We start from the raw sequence: 12,025 nt of genomic DNA, 5'->3' as shown, positions 1-12,025 counted from the left end.
TAAATACCATATTCCACTCACCATATAAGTGGAATCTATTCAACAAAATAAACTAACGACCAAAATAAACCACAGGCATGGAAACATGGGTCAGACTGAAAGTGACCAGAGGGGATGGGGAAGGAGGACAATGGTGGGAGGAAGGAGAAGGGACTAGACAAAGAACATGTGTGAATGACCCATGGACCTGGACAACAGCCTGGGAATGGACTGTGGGAGTGGTGGGGGGGCGGGGTGGGGAGGAGAGCTAAGGGGGAAAAATTGAGACAACTGTAATAGATTAAATGCAATTTAAAATTAAAAATAAAAATTTAAAAATAACAAAAAAACAACCTGAATAGACACTTCTCCAAGGAGGACATACAGATGGCCCATAGACATATGAAAAGATGCTCAACGTCACTAGTCATCAGTGAGATGCAAATTAAAACCATAGTGAGATAACACCTCACATCTGTCAGAATGACCATCATTAATAAACCAACAAAAAACAAGTGCTGGTGAGGATGAGGAGAAAAGGGAACACTAGTGCACTATTGGTGAGAATGCAGACTGGTGCAGCCATTATGGAAAATAGTGTGTAATTTCCTGAAAAAATTAAGAATGGAATTGTCTTTTGGCCCAGTGATTTCACTGCTGGGAATGTATCCTGAGAACCTCAAAACACCAATTCAAAAGAACAGATGCACCCCTATGTTCCATAGCAGTGCTATTTACACTAGCTAAGTCCTGGAAACAGCCTAATTAGCCATCGGTAGGTGAGTGGATCCAAAAAATCTGTGGTACATTTTTTTACAGTGAAATTCTATGCAGCAGAAAAAAGGAACTCTTACCTTTGCCACAGCAAGAATGGACCTGGAAACTATTCTGATAAGTGAAATAAGCCAGTCAGTGAAAGACAAATACCATACGATCTCATCTACAAGTGGAATCTAATGAACAAAATAAACTAACAAGCAAAGTAGAAACAAAGACATGGAAACATGGAATAGACTCAGAGCAGCCAGAGGGACAGGAGGGAGAGGGATAATGGTGGAAAGAAGGGGAAGGGATTTGTCACAGAACATGTATGAATGACCTGGGGACATGGACAATGGTGTGGAAATTAACTGTGGAGCAGAGTGTGGGCTAGGAAGAGGAGTGCAAAGGGGGAAAAATTGGGACAAGTATAACAGAATAACAATCATTTTTTTAATTAAAAAAGAAAAAGAATTCCTGTTAGAAAAATCTGAAACAATTCAGAAAATTTTGTGAGAAAATCCAAAGTAAATTTATGCTTCACCTATCATAACAAAATAAAAATAAATAAATCACTCATATTCCATTACCCAAGACCTAATGAAACTATTAAACAAGTTTTACAATATCTCTAAAGTTATATTTTCAAATTTAAAATGGCAACTTTGAAATAAGTAGTATCTGAAAATAAAGTTCATGTTTCCATTCAATTTAATTATCCAATCAATTGAAAAGTAATCCTTTCTCAAATTCATACACATCATACACTGGCATATAGTTTATATGCACACGTAACACACAGATAAAATTGATCGTCACAGTTGACAATTATATATACACCAAAATATTTTCTCACTACTGAGACTTTACATCCACAAAGTAAAACTTTATAGGTTATTGGTTTTAAAGCATGTTAATTTTAAAGCACTTATATTCTTTGCTATTTAAAATATAGCAATTCAGCTCATCCCAGACACACAAAAATCCATTTTTCTCCAGGTGCCCTACATTATGAACTAACAAGTCCTATTGTATTTCATACTGGGAGATTCTTTGTTATGCGCCATTAGCTAGGCAATTTTTTCTTCTTTGAGATTTGACATAAACATTAGTATAGCTATTATTGCAACCATAAGAAATGTGCAGGATTTATCTGCTTTTTATCTTTCAGAGGAGAAATTCATTGTCTTGACTAACATATTTGTATGTGTTTTGAATTTTAATCATATATATCTGGATAACATCCACATTTAAGATCTGTGATGTAGAAATTCATTTACCAGATTTGGAGTCCAAAAAAAGGGCCTAAATTCTGTCAAGCAGTCTGTTTGAACCGTGAATCCAAGAAGTGAGAGCCAAGGACACATCCCTTTCCCATGCCAAGAGGAGGCAGTTCTTGAGTGAGGAATTTTACAGCCAGTTTTCTAAATAAAAAGCACCTGAGAAGAAACAGGCACCACCTGTTTTTCTGCCATAAATGTTGAGTGGGATCTGCAAGTTCATCCCCATGGGCAGCACTGGTGAAAGCCCTGCCTGTTGAGGGAAATTTCCAAGGAAGATAGAATAACAGAACTGAAAAGAAACAGCTTAAAATGGAGGGTTTTATTGGAAAATTATGCTGGATCCACCCAATTACTCACCTGTTGGCCATAATTGATAGATGTCCATATCTAGCAGAGAACATAATTTCAGCAATGCAGGCAACATAGGAAGCATGAAAGTTATCAGCATCTAAAAGAAAAACACAGTAATATTCAGAAATTGGGTGTACAAGGCCAAAGTCTGCAAGTCCTGCTTGTCTCTCTGCACAGCTTTGTCTTATCCCTCCTACCCTGTGGGAGCCAAGTAAGTCCTCAGGCAGCCTCACCCTTCCCCAGACACTATACTCCTCACTATAAGGAACTTAAAGAATGCTAGCTCAGACTACATTTTTATCTCAAACTCAAGTGATAGAAACTGATTGGTTCCTCGATCTTATACTGCAATGACAAACCAACCCTGTGAGAACCCGAATGTATAGCGCCTGCTATATAGGTAGCATTCTCTGTACTCTTTCCTACCAAGACTGGCGTTATATGGCCTTATTCTTACCAGGATTTCCAGATATAACTTTATCCCTTGTCTGGGCCCTACCTTCTCCTATTAGACTTCTTTGGAGTCAATGGACAACCACAAAATCACTTACTTTCTGACCCAAGGATTATACCAAAAGAGGCACACACAGATCTCCTGTACCCACACCACAGTTCAATAAGATGTCTATCTTTCTCTACTTTCAAATATGGGAAAATAAGTCACAATGCTAACAAATAACTTATCCAGGGCCTTATTGCTAGTAAACAGGGAATCCAGTAGTCCAGTCCAGGTGTGCACGGAGCTTTAAGCTATACCCAGTTGCCTGTACCCAGTTGCCTGTAGAGATTACAGGTTTAGACTGTCCAGGCATAATCATTCTCTGGAGACCAAGCTTCGGCTCTCATTTACCTCTGTCTTTTCAGTCAAATGGTGTTTTGTGACAGGGAATGGGTGATTCTTCCTCCTGGTTCCACATTATAAATCCTGGTCAAAGCATCTATGATAAAGTGCAAAAAGAAAGGTACGTGTCAGTGCTGACAGCTGGAAGATGCCAGGAGTGAATGCTTTTTTTATAATCCACAGGGCTTTGCTTGAGCGTTGCGATTTTGATTTGGCAGCTGTTTCATCTTAATGTGGAAATAACAACTATAAACAGGAGGCCAATATTGTTACATGTACCAATAGCACTCTGGTACTCAGATCAGATCTTCTCTTTGGGCAAATATAGACTTAACTGTTTTCCACAAGTAGTCATTGACCCAGGCAAAAATGATAAGTTGCTAAAATAAAAAGTTGAACAGCTTCATAATTTAGTCAAAGACAACAAATCAGACTTTTTTTCCTGTCTTTCTTTAACATAAAATATTCACAACCTCCTTCAACCTTAGTTTCATCACTCATGAGTGATTTCTTGCTTCCTGCCAAGTATTTAGGGGAAACAAAGGCAAAAATGATTTAGATTTATCCAGTAAAAAAAAAAAAATCACTATACAAAAAACCATAGTCATGTTATCTGTGTATTGTAGATTTGTTTAAACAATAAAATTCCAAAGAGAAATGATACAAATAGTCACATTTGATGAAAAGCCATCCTTCCTCACTGTAAGCTTCTGTCACAGCAGAGATTAGACATAAAACTTACCAAACTTTGCACAATTCAGTATGTTGAGTTGTGTTGTATATTTAAGGAAATTTCAGTGTCTTTGTCATATTGGGACCTTCCAATTCCTTTCATAATGTGTTAGGGACACATCCACTGTACATTTGTCTGATGCCGTCCTTCAGTGTAACAACAGGTCCCAAAAAGTCTGGGAACAATGCAAAGAAGGAATCATTTATCAAGAACATAATTTAATAAAATCATCTTAAATTCTTAAGACTGAAGCCAACATTCAGGGAGAGCCCTTGTCCTTTTTTATCCACTCTCTGTTTCTTGCTGGGTTTCAGTCTAGATCATTTCTATTGGCCTGTCTTGAAAGTTCACTCTTTCTTTCCTCATTTATGTCTAGTCTGAAGAATGTGGAGGGCAGAGACCAAGTCAGTCTGGTGAGGACCTGAACAGAGTTTGGGTTTTGGTTTGTGTGTGTGTCTGTGATTAGGTGACTTTCAGTGCTCCACAGATCTGAATTCCTCTGGCTGTGGGATGCATCCACTTGACACTTGGTGCAGGTCTTAGGGTGCTCCAGGTTTTTCTCAGCACTTCTGACCCACTTTCAGGCCTCAAAGGCCAATGCCTGCCTGCCTGCCTGCCAACCCCAAAGATGTCTCTCCCCTCTTTGCCCCTGCCCATCAGTAACCTACTGATGCAAGTGACATGAGATGCTGGGCTCCTGGTAGGGATGAGTGGACCAGTCCTAGCAAACCAAGGGCACCAGGGCCTCACAGGTAGAGCTTTGTAAGTCCTTGTTCCTCTATGGTGGGAGAGTTTCCCAATGTCCCCCAGGCGTAGTCAACTTGCCTTCCACCGCTACCCCAGAAGCAGTGGATCTTGGCCAGGTCCTGGGAGCAGGATGGCTCCTACCCCTCTTCCAGCAGCTTCAGGCTCCTGTTTTGTAGGAAATAAGAGCATAGGAGTGGACAGCCCTTCACCCCCCTGTGCCTCCAAGGGGCTTTCATACTGACCCACCTTTTGGGGAAGCCAGTGAAAAAGAACTGATGAGTGACAGCAGCCAGCCCTACTGCCTGCGCCACCCTAGGATTCTAAACTGCCACAGTAGTCTATACTCAGCCTTCGAGATGGTCTGTTTTAAATATGTTCTCCTTACCCAATTGTATGTAGTGCCAAAAGTAAGTGCGTCCATCTCTCCTTGTCACTCTTTGGAAATTAGTCCTCCTGGTTACCTTGGGACAACTCCCTGACAAGCTCAGGAAAAACTAGGGCCTTGTGGATGATCTGGTCTTTCCTCTTACACTGGGAAAAATGTGGTCTTTTGAATTGCTATAGCCTATCAAGAAACAGAAACCCTCCTGTACATTTTAAAGTAACCCACTTTTTGGGTAATTTACTTTTTTGGGGGGGGGCAAAAAATTTCTCTTTCTTTCTTGCAGGTGCAAAACTTCCTCCAAATACAGAGACAACACCAGAAAAGGCCTCAAGGCTAAGCCCTAGCATCTTTGAGTACATTCCTGAGTATAAGTCTCAAAAATCACAGCACAATATAATGTTGAGGAAATTTTATTATAAAAGCAACATTTTTTTAATTGTGTTTTACAGAATTCTACTTCCCAATGGCTCGTAATGGTATTACTTTTAAATCAGAATTCATTAGCCAAGTTTACTAAATGCTAGTTTAAAAAAAGTTTTAAAGTTTCTTTACCATTCAGTCCTTCAGAACCTTTCTCAGGCTGTGTCCAGTCCTTTGGGAGCACAGAAACCACTGCAACGGGCTTACACATAAATCTTTGTGCATGTGCACAAACATATCAGTAAAGTAGAGTCTCAAAAGTAGAATTCTTGGTTTGAAAGGCATACTTATTTTGAAAATTTTAATTCAAATTCACATTCTACACTCCAACAAAAATTAACCAACTTATATCCACAAAGAGTGCATTAATATTTTCATTTCCTCATACATACTCAGTAACCTTGTATAGTAACACCCTTCTAATATTTGCTAATTTTATAGGAAAGGGATAGTGCCTTATGGGTCTCTTTTGCAGATTGGCAATATGTGTGTTTGCATATTTCAGAAGTACTTAGTCTTTGCTCCTTGTTTGTTGGGTTAATCTCTTATTTATTTGGAACAGTTATTTAATATTTTAAAGAAGTTTGGTCTTTTACTATGAATTACAATTTTCTTCCTATTTTGCTATTTGTCTTCTAACATTGTTCATGAGGTTTGTTCTTGTTCACAATGTTAATTTGTATGTAGTTAAATTTAGCAATCATTTCTTTGATGCTTTCTGTTTCATGTCAAGCTTTAAAAGACCAATTCCACTCCAAATCACATTTTAAAAATCACTAGGCTATTATAGTATGTCATAAAATTAAACTCTATGCAACTGTTAGAAACAATAAGATAAATCTATTTGTACTATCACAGAAACTATTATATGTTAAGTAGGTATTTTAAAAATCTTTACCTGTATTATTTTATTAAGTCTTACAACACTTTATAAAGTTGGTATTATTTCCCCAATTTTACTAATAAGGACACTGAGCTACAGAGATGTTAAGTATCTTTTAACTTACCTGAAGTCTCAGTAAGTGGAGGAGCTAGAACTTGCTCCAGGTTTACTGACGCCACAGCTTGTGATATTAGGCAAACTACTGTATATGGGTCTATACCTGGAATATTAAAAACCTAGCGTGGCTCTTCCTAGCTGTTCTCTGTTCTTGAGTGGAAATATTCAATTAGGAAGAAACTGAATTTTTCCAAAGATATCTTTAGAAGGCTCTCCTTTTTGAGGTTTTTGGGTTTTGTTTGCTTCTTCCTAGAATGGGCCTATATTGCTTTTATGATGATTATTATACCAAAAAAAAAATCCATATAACGTTAGAGAAAGATCAACTGTCTCTCTAAAAGGACAGTTTTAGTATTAAATATTCTCTAAACTTCTTTGAACTTGGAAAATAGTTCAGGAGAGCATTTTGAAGAACTAATTTAAAAATAATACATTTGAGGGAAGAAAGTAAAACAGAAGAATTCTCTTTCCCAGTTCCCTTCACTTTGCTGACAGCTGTGTTACCAGGCTTACTTCCTCAGGAAACGATGCTGAAAGGAATAGCAATTTAATGTTTACTGAGCACTTAATGTATGCTTTTATTAATGTTTAACTTTGACCCATTTGTTATATGTGCAAGGGAAAATATTTTGTTGCTGATGTAATTTACTTTTTTTAATGAATTAAATGATTATCTGGCATTTTGTAACATTCTATTTAAGCAGTTAGGGGAGTTCACATTTCATTACCAAGCTATGCAGGTTGCAAAGGGACCTATTTCCCTCCATCTGACTCTCATGTCTGTTAATAATGTACATCACTGTGAGCCAGGGCCTTCCCTTCTGTTCCCAGTACATTCTCACTCAGCCTAAAAAGTTCATGCATTAACTGCTGAAAAGTGTTTGTGCCAACAAAATCCAGAGCTTAGGTTAATTACTGGGGGGAAGTCTCTTTCCATGGGCAATCTGAACATCTATTTTAAATCCTTTTGGCGCAAGAATTGTGAGGCTTTTTATAAAGGGTTTATTCATCTGCATTGATTAAATCCCAAATAATTAGACTCAGTTCAAGGTCACTAAGTACAGTGATATTTTCCTACAGAAACACATTTTTCACCTACCACCCACTTCATTTCTTTCTTTTTTAAAATTAACAACTGCTGCTTGCCCTCTAGACGAAAGAAAATTCATAGGCATGTCAGTATTTCCAAGAATAAAAGCTTATTTTAAAATTTTCTAACATTTATTTCCTTATCAAATAATTATTAAGAACCTATGTTCCAAGTCCTGAGAATTTAAAAAATAATAAATAATTAAGGCATAGTCAGTTTCCGAAGAAATTCTCAGAAGTAGTAGAGACCAGTGGCCCATAAATATCTTATTACTATGCAGGACAACTGGTGCTAAGAATGGAGATAAAACCAAACTCCATGGAACCCATGAGGACAGAAGGAAACCTAGGAAACTTTCTTCACATGAACTGCACATTTCCTGAAAAGAAACCCCCCCAAAAATTATTTTACTCAGTAGGCAAACATGTGCATAAAGACATTCCCTCTGCAATTTTAAAATTCTCTATTCATCCAGCTTTAGATTCAGTTTTTATGGTGTTTCCATGCCAGGTCATCTACTGAATATATACAAAGTCACATAAATCATCTTACTTAAACTTAAGAGTTTTGTATATAATTACCTGTTTTCATGTAAGAAAGTTCATACAGAGTTTAGTTTTCTCAAAGCCACACAGTTGGGAAAAATTTGGGTTATAATTTATTCTAATTTTCCTGTCTTGAGACTATTGATTATCCTGGAATACCATGGTTGTGCATTATACTAGGGGCCCTCAACCTCCAGGCTGCAGTCTGGTCCATGCTCACAGCAGGAGGTGAGCTGAATGTAATATGCTTGAATCATCCTGACACCATTGCTCCCACCCCATTCCATAGAAAAATTGTCTTCCACAAAAATGGTCCCTGGTGCAAAAAAACTTGGGGACCCTGCACTATACCATCTCTGCTGCACCTCTTATATGAATGTCTCCATGGGTCAGGCTGGAAGAACATAAAACTATAGCTAGAAAACACCCCCACGAGCTAGTTTACTCAACAGACCAGTCTCCCAAGATAGGTGGTATTTCCTTTATTTCTAGGTAAAATTTTTTCTCTATTCACTCAATATTGCAACCTAGTTATATCTTTAGAGATAAATCAATTTTCTAAATAATCATCAAAGTTTAATTATTAACTGGAATGTGAATCAATATAGCTCTTCATTATCTTATTTCACTTTCTTATATAGTACTTTTATAATCATGATCCATTTGGGGAGCCAGACCTCAGAACATATAACTTAACTAGAGACAGAGCTTTGTCTTATATGTTTTACCTTTACATTCATCCTAAACCTGTTTGATCTTGAAACTTTTTGTCAATCTAATTTGCTTAGTATAATTAAATGGTGTGACCAGTATTCAAATAACTGTATTAAAGTATCACAAGATAAGTGAAGCTAATAAATATCACTACTGTATACCTAAAGACAAATGACCCACACAAAAATAACTTACCAGGTGTAAGCATTCTGATTCTCTTGGCACTTCTCCAACATCCAAACAAGACCAGAAAGAAAGCAAAATCTAATATGACTGACTAAACTATAATAATGATGTTTATGATTTATTCACTGCATTTATCCTTATTTGTTATCTATTGCTACATAACAAATTCCCAAAGCTCTGTAGTTTAAAGCAACAAAGAGGTATTATAGTTTCTGTGGATCAGAAATTCAGGAGTGGCTCAGTTTGGTGGTTCTGCCCAGGTCCTCTCATGAGGTTGCTGTTATCTGAAAGCCTGAATGGGGCAGAAGGTTCCATTTCTAAAATGGCTCCCTGACATGGATATTGGCAGGAGCTATTGGTTCCCATACATGGACCTCTCCATAAGGTTTACTCCGGTGTCCTAAGCAAGTGATCCAAGAAAGCAAGATGAAAAACACAATGTCTTTTAAGATATAGCTTCAAAAGTCACACCCTCATAATGCGTACACTATAGAATTTGTGTAAAATCATATCAGCCCTACTGTATGTGAGAGGGGACTACATAATGACTGAATACAACCAAGAGAGGATCAATGGATCCACCATCAAGGCCACATACCAAACATACTTAACACTTTACAGGAACTATTACTTTTGATCCTGGTATAACCTCATGAGATAACATGGTTACTAATATGATACCCATTTATAGATATGAAAACTGATTTAGAAAGGTTGTGATAATGGACCCAAAGCCTCTAGGTAGCATATGTTACAATTAACTCAACCATGTCTCCCTGTCTGAGCACTTATCTGTGGACTTCCTACCCCTAATAATACAAACCTAGAAGGATATGAGTGTGGTATTGCTGAAAACCATTCTCTGGGGTTGCAAAATAATCGTGGAATCTATGCAGAAGTGAAGTTTAAATGGAGGAGAGCCAAAAAGCAAGTGCAGGTGAGTGCTGCTTCCACACTGCATAGAATCCCTATCAGTGGAAGAGGACCCTTCTCTTCTTGCCCATATTCAGCAAGAGTAACCTAATTTCTTTACCTGGAATCCAGTTCACTAGATTCTGACTCCTTTCCTAAATAGAAGAAGCATTTGAAAAGATAATACTCAGAATAATGGACTTAAGTGTTCTAGAATTCATAAAAGAGAATCTCCCACTGTAAATGAATACATCAAGATGTGGTATTTGCAAATATATCAATTAATTTGAGCAATCCTGGGTGGCACAAACCCAAGGATGAAATATTGCTGGTTGACTTGGCCAAGGTCTTTCTCCTCTAAAGCAGTCAGCTAGCCAGATTTCAAACTCCCTCTCTACTTTCATTAAAAACAGATACCTCTGGAAATACTTCCTCATCTTTAATCATTTTGTAATCATACCTCCAATATGTTGCTTCTGGCCTCACAGAGGACTAGTACCCAAGGACTGGAGAGTGATAACCACAGTTAGAATAGCGTGCAGGATGAATTTTCAGTTCTAAGACCAAGCCAGCATCTTCCTAAGAACAATCTCTCTTTATTTGGGATTATTTAAGAAATTTCAATTTTGAAAAGTAGTTATGAACTTCAGCACCAAATCCAACTTTACTCTGAAATCTAATTTCTCCCACTTTATAAATAACAACAAAATGAGTAATAAAAATGCAAATTAAACTGGAGGGGAGGACTAGTGGCTGGAGGGGAAAAAAATCCTTAAATAATTAGCTTATCTCCTAGGTAATTGCTTTGTTCTCATCCAAACCATGGGGAAAGAAATGATGGGAAGTGAAGGCACAGCTGTGGAATGCATGCTGAAGTCTGTACACTTAGGCTTCCAAGGTTGTTCCCAAGCTTTTGCACAATGTTTGATTACTACAGTAACTGATAACTATTTTGATTTGTATTTCCCAGAAGGCTGCTAGAGTATGCATCTTCAGCTTGGGAATGCTGAAAATCTTCAATATGTAACTGCTATTTTCATAAAATAAAGATAATCTCACAAGGATCACATTCTAGAAAAGCAGGTTTTCAGCAGCAATCTAGTATTTTCATAGGAATGGCCTCTCTGCACAGTGATTTTTATAACTTAAGGAGGCAATTCTGGAGCTAGGATTATGGAATCAAAATATGAGCTATACCATGTCACCAGGGCACAAAGGCAGTCAAGATCTTCACTCATTTCCATATGGACATAACCTCGTGGAGGGTAGAACATTGGTCCTCTGGACATACCTGAGTCTCAGCAGTGGTCAAACAGGGTTTCTTCAGATATCCAAAAGGTTTAAAAATGCAAAGTTCAAAAATACAATCCTGTACTAAGTACTGCTCCTCTGGGGGCAGAGGTGCGGGGAGAGAATCTGCTTAGCAGAGAGTAAAAGATCATTTATAGGATATTGTAAAAAGGAAAAATAAATTTAACATAAGTGTGGGTCAACAGCAGGATGTAACTACCAAAAACCATGCCAACAACACTTGTCAGAGTCAACTCATGGAGAGATGTTCGTACTCCAAGACCACCTCCACTCATATACACCCCACGCATTGCTTTGCTCACTTCAGTTTAGCCAAGACATTGATGGCATGGCTCTCCTCACCTCCCCCATCAAAGTGGCTTTCAGAAGGATCTTCACATGCTAGACTTCCTGAGGCTTTCAGGGTCCAAAATTATCTCCTTTTTTACTCTTAGTTTAACAGAATATACAACATTGATTCAAAATTCCTTCCCTCAGCTGTTAAAAATATTTCTGCATTATCTTCTTTATCAAGTGTTACTAGCAAAAAGTCTGATGTCATGTAAGACTCAAAGCAAAGATTGATAATGTTGATTACATAAAAATTGAAACAAAAATAATTAGTGGGAATTGTCATTGCTTTACATTTTGGTAGTTAAAAAAATGACTAGCTTAATAAAAGACAGCTGTTTCTGTATTCTTTCTCTTGCAATATCATATCATGTACCTGTGGGAGATTCCACTGTACATTCATGATATAATGACAATGAAAAAGCAAATAATACCTTAG

This window comes from Pteronotus mesoamericanus, unplaced genomic scaffold, assembly GCF_021234165.1.
Source record: "Pteronotus mesoamericanus isolate MK-2021 breed Mesoamerican mustached bat unplaced genomic scaffold, CSHL_Meso_final contig_59, whole genome shotgun sequence".
NCBI lineage: Eukaryota > Metazoa > Chordata > Mammalia > Chiroptera > Mormoopidae > Pteronotus > Pteronotus mesoamericanus.
Note: the sequence above shows the minus strand (reverse complement) of the source record.